Genomic DNA, 6049 nt, shown 5'->3' with positions numbered 1-6049 from the left:
TTTCAGTAAGCTGATCCTCATCTTTGCCAATTGCCATCATTAGCAAATGCTTGAAATACGTTAACGATGGATGTTGACCTTATTGTTTGTCGATAAACGACAATCGAAAAGTGAATAGACATCAAGAGAATTGGTGAACGCAACATTAAAGTTTTGATGATTTGTACAAATAATTTAGCACAAGCAGATAGCTTTTGTTTGTAGTTAGCATTGAAAGTATTGATATACCCGAATATTTATTTTCATTTAGAATGTACATCGAATATTATACTGCCATTGATCTACTATCAAACTTATTTTTGTGTACCTTTTTATCCTGATGAATTTTCAAACGAAAATACAAAAACCGCCTTATTAATTTCCTTTTTATATCATGACACGGTATCAGATGCACAGCTGGAATATGTAAAAATTGCGCTTCAATTGTATCAAATACTTGAATATTCTCAGTATTTTCCACCGCTTTTCTGAACATGATCTCTAAGTCTAAAAAGAAAAGAAAAGTGGCCTCGTTGACATACACTAATGCTTGACCGGTAAATTCTTTTGTGATAGTAAGTTTGCTGTAATCCGAGATAAATGGTTCAGTGGCTAAGCATTTTTCAACACATTGGCTGCAAACAGCGCAATGCTTTGCCACTTTATGCGCTTCACTTTATACACAATCATACCAGCGATATGGTATACTACATTCTTCTCAGTATCGTTCACAATTGAATGATCTTCTGGCTCGATCAAGGTGTTCGCAGCATATGATGTTTCTTTCTGGTGACTTTTGTTGACTTTTAGTTGTTTTATATTTGACGGAAAATCTATAAGCCAATCTCTTTCATCCGAATCATATGATGATCCCCGGACGTCTGTCAAGTATTGCGAAATTGTCAACGACTTCAACAAGCTCTTGAACTGCAAGGCGGTCGGCTTTTTTTGCCTGATCCTTATTTGTGAAAAAAATGTTTACTAGACAATCCTGTGTAAACCTTGAAGTTAACAGAAAACTGTATCCTTTTTCGTTTAACATATCCTGTAACCTCAGTATCGAATTCGTTGCGAGTATAATGGCTGCCTGCCAGGGTTTCCAATGTCGCTTATGTCCCACCTCGAGTGTAAAAATAAAATGTTTAAAAAATTTATAGAACTCCAGTTTCTTCTGGTACTTCTCAAGTTTTGCTGTAGAGCAAGAAAAAAATAAAGAAGCTTTGGTAACAAAACTTCTAGCACATCCAAACTACTTCGGGAGAAAGGCCTTGTTTTTCTATCTTGTTTCGCCCTAATCACGAAGTAATGCGGATATGTTAAAATATTTACTGACCTTTACTCAAAGCCATTTGTCTTGACCTATTTTTAGAGAGTTGACACCATTTTGAAAGTGTTTCGATAAAGTATGCGGTTGAGAGAACTTCAGGTCGGGTCGCAGCATAACTGTAGAACCGGAGTGCAGCAGAGACGTTTCTGTTGACGTATTTTTCACCTTCATAGCGTCAAAGTTATTCCTTTTCTTTCCGAATTCTACGTCGTCAGGTTTGAGACCATGTGCAACTTTAAGCTTGTTATTCTTCTCGTAGTTCACAAGATCTGCCAAATGCTGGACATTGACTTCGTTTGTTACAAATCCGTTTAATTTTACCACGTCTGGTGGAAGCCATAGCACTTTATTGTTTAGCCAACCCTGTACAGTTGACTTAAAAACGTGCACCACATCCGGGATGATTTCCAACTTTCTTGATGGATCAGCTGGGTGCTCGATAGATTTGTTGTTCATTACAACATGTCTATGAAACTTCGAATTTAAAGCATTCCAGAGTTTCTTATTGTTTGGACCTTATTTCTTATTGTCCGATGTTAAAAAATGAACTCGGCAGCCAAACTCCTCCACTTTCCGAATGATTTCAAACGTAGTATCTTTGAGGATTGTTTCGGGAATGGAGTTTCCTGTGAAGTGAAACCCAACAGTTTGTTTCCACCGACTTCTAATTCCAACCAAGACGAAAACAAGCGCGTGAGTGGCAAGCCCAGTTTGACCAGATATGGATATGTCACCATAGAATCATGTGGATATGTCACCACAATCATGTTTTCGAAAGATGGTTTCGGATTTGCAGGACCATTAACTTCTTCGTAAGCATAGCTATCGTTCGATAGCTCAATGTCCAGTACATCGGCATCAGATGCAGAGTCGGCAATCTGAGAAACGAAATCATAGACTGGAACAGCTGTTCGCCGTCGCATAATTTTGGTTTGGGAAGAGGCAAAATATATATCCTCCTGCTGGAAGTGGAACTAATTTCGAACCAGTTTTAGTATAAATTATCACTTTTCTGCTATGTTAGCTTACGCTACAAACTCGGCAACTTGCTGTGATTTCGAAAGTATCCGGTAATCCGCAGAATGTTTTCCAAATATGTTGTAATTCATCGTCTGTGGGAAATCGAAAGAACCCGATGTTCTTAAACCCTGGTGTCGTTTTGTTTGAGCAAAACTTCGCGAGACACTCCATTAAAAAAATTTAGCTATTTGTATAACGAAAATCAAACTCCATGACTAACGTATAAAAGTGCAAGCAATTATAAACATAACCATGGACAAAATACTTGAATGTCAAAGTTCCGTGAAGGCTTGAGTAACACCAGTGTTGTCCGTTATAGATTACAATGCTCTTAGAAACATTTATTTCAAATGGGATGACATGTCGTCACTCTCCTCTACAGGCACTCTAGTTGTATCCATTTTTTTCTGTCATATGCGGCTGTCAAAAGAATGGGTAAATTCAAAAATGTGAAATGGGTAAAATTGTACGCATTAGAAAGGTATGTTCTTAGAAAAAAAAATGGGTCATTTGTTTACCCATTAATGGGTGAAAAAATACTTCGAGCATCGTTTTAGTTTGCTCTGTCGATTTGTTCGCACGCGTTACTTCTACGATCTGTTTTGTTTATTATTTGTCAACAATTGCCATGGAAGGACTTTAAAAAAAAATTCGATACTGCGTCGTTTAAGAAGTTGCAAGGTAAACAGTATGTTATATCAAGTATTGAATTTTACAATGTGAGATTTTTTTTATATTAGGTCTAGAATGTTCACTCTCCGTCTGGTATTGGCTTTGTTGCAGATAATAGCGATTCTGACAATTGATGATAGCAGATAAAATACTCCTGTATTCGTCAATAAGATTCATTTTTGCAAATGATTAAAAATAATTGATTTCACTTTAATTTCTTTTCATTTTTTTGAGTGATAATCACAAAAATTCCGTTTATTCAATAATGGGTAAAATTTCACCCATTTCCTTGAGAAAATTCATTTCTCAAAATGAGTGATTTTGTACCCAGTTTTTGACGTTTAATCGGTTTACCCGTTAATGGGTAAATCGAGTTTACCCACTAAATGGGTTGGCTAACTTTTTGGCGAAATGGTTGAAAAAGTACCCATTAATGGGTTTTCGACTCTTACCGTGTAGAATTGGTCGATCTTGAATGGATCTAAAAAGAATCGATCTTTTCCGTCCTTATTTTCCGTTTTTGGATCGATTCCTTAATTTTGTAAAAATCGAAAAGATAATTTACTTTCGATTTAACCTTTTCAATCTTTTGAAAATTTAAATTATTTTTCAGCGTGCAGCAGTTTTTTTAAAAGCGGTTTTGAGGCATTGTTGGTGAACGTGTATCGTTTCCTGTTGTTCTATCGGTTTCTAACAGCGATGGAAACGAAACGATTATGACCCGATTGTCGTTTTGTCCCAAACTGTACAGATTGCGATGTGTTCGAGTAATGAATAAACTTGAATCCTCTCAGTACGTAACAAAATGTTGATGCATTGCTCACTCGGAAATAATAAATACATAATTAGACTATATACAGCTCTTAGAAGAGAATGATCCGCGCAACTCGTTGTGTTTTTTTCTCCGTACGTGGCTCGTCGCACGAGGAAAAACGATAGCAAAAGAGAATAATAAACTTGACTTGCCCCTTCGCATCGCAGTGACGCAGTATCAGTGATGTGGTACGGTGACGGCGGGAGGGAGAGTTATTTTAGGCTATCGGACTACTTGGGCAACGATTGTTTTCAGCAGGTTTGCTACACCAATTAATGAAAAACTGCTGGAGTAGTGTGAAACATGATATTATATAATATTTTTTTGTTTTATGCATTTAAAAAAAAAGGCTGCTTAAGCAGGTAATACAGAAATTAATAGGTACCAAACTTTGCTATTATTCAATTACCCGAATTATCCTACGTTAAGCTTGCGGTTATGCCGAAGAATTTATCTACCTCTCGTTTTGGTTATGGTTTGGTGAATGGAACATTTTCCTCATATTAATTTCAGAGGTAGTGCTAAGAGAAGAGAGAGAGAGAAGGTGGCTACCTGATATAAATAAATTTAAAAAACGCAAGCTTGGCATAGTTTGCGTGATTGATAGTAGACATTCAAATGCCTGAACCTATCTCCTAAAACTAAATTCTTTTTAGTCGTATTGAACTAAGATTTTTAGTAAACATAGCAATAATTTTTTTCAAGCAACAATAAGTTTCGGGTACCTACGTGTAATATTTTATTTTTTTATCGTTTCCTTTCGGATTGACTTTTTACAAAGAATCACTGCGTTACTTAGTTTTGCGTAGGAGGGAGGGAGGGAGGGGGGGTAGTAGAGACAGTTACGTAACTATCATGTTTGCTCGAAATTGAAAATTTCGGAGAGGAGTCAGACTGATTAGTGGTAAGTAATTTTAGGGGGGGGGGGGGGAGTCATGTCGAACGCTACCTATCGTTACTTAGGAGGGGGGGGGGTCTGAAATCTAGATTTTCAGCGTTACGTAATTTGTAATATAACACGTCGATGTTGCATTATCATGTTTCATATCAGAGCAATTCCATCACAAAACCGGGCAATCAATTTAGTCGACCATTGCAAATACAGTGATCACCTGATTATATCACCCCCTTGATGATGTTTGGAGTGATAAAAGAGGGAAAGTGATAAAATCGGGAATATTTTTTTATTATTATTTTGTTATAAAAGATGGTAAACCAATAGATTAACACGTAAAATCAGCGATTTTGATTACTACAAGAAATCGAATCATATGAAAAAGCAGTTCTATCCGTCTGTCTGCTTCTCTGATCTTTATAGACGTGGGAACTACTGTACTAATCGGCGTGAAAATTTTTATGTAGGGGTTTTTGAGGCCGGAAAAGGTTATTAGAGTAGCTCGAGACCCCTTCCTCTTCTTAAAGGGAGGGCTTCCATACAAATATAACACAAACTTCTACGTAACTTAAAAACTAATCAAGCAAATGGAACCAAATTTGACATGGTGAGGTTATTAGGAGTAAGAAATATGTCAATGGTCACTTGACACCCCTCCCTCCTCTGGAAGAGGGAGGGCTCTCATATAAGTAAAACATAAATTTCACTACTAGTTCGTAGGTTAGGTACTAGTGTTTGCATAAAGCTGTGAAGTTGTTCTCTTAGTGTCATACATATCTCAAGCAGCTCAAAAAATTAGTTTCAGCTATTTTCTAAGGTTACGGAAGAGGGATCAGAAATGACCCAAAATGTGTTTATGTGGTTTACTGATAGCCCTTTCACAAAATATCTCTTCAATACATTTCAAAACACATGAAAATTGAGACTTTTTGTACTTTTTCTTCATTCACCCAGAAGCAGGAACAAATCGATGACGTACGTAACGTATCTAACAGTCACAATCCCTGGCTTTTTGGACCGATAGGCCTGAGCAAAACTAGAGAGGGATAAAAATCGATGAAGTAGTTGAAACAACACCAATGATTTTAAAAATAAAAATTAATCGAGGATACTGTCTACAGACATTAAAAGACGAAAGCTTGTATCTTAATTGACAGTGGAACTGGCACTTGTAAATAATTGCGAGATTCGGAGATGGTGGACATACAATGTTATATGATGATAAAATTGGGCGAAAAAGGTGATAAAATCGGGGGCAGATAAAATCGGGTACTGATAGTATCGGGTGATTACTGTATTTTTATAGCCAAAAAAAAATCAGTTTTCGATGGTTTTTGATGCC

At 36.7% G+C, this 6049-nt stretch overlaps 1 pseudogene; it reads right to left on the bottom strand.

Annotated features, from left to right (window-relative positions):
• Positions 1 to 265: 265 nt before the first annotated feature.
• LOC129720132 (uncharacterized) lies at positions 266 to 1762 on the bottom strand (annotated as a pseudogene).
• Positions 1763 to 6049: the final 4287 nt, after the last annotated feature.

Source organism: Wyeomyia smithii, chromosome 2, assembly GCF_029784165.1.
Source record: "Wyeomyia smithii strain HCP4-BCI-WySm-NY-G18 chromosome 2, ASM2978416v1, whole genome shotgun sequence".
Lineage (NCBI taxonomy): Eukaryota > Metazoa > Arthropoda > Insecta > Diptera > Culicidae > Wyeomyia > Wyeomyia smithii.
Note: the sequence above shows the minus strand (reverse complement) of the source record. Positions and strands in the feature narration are given on the sequence as shown.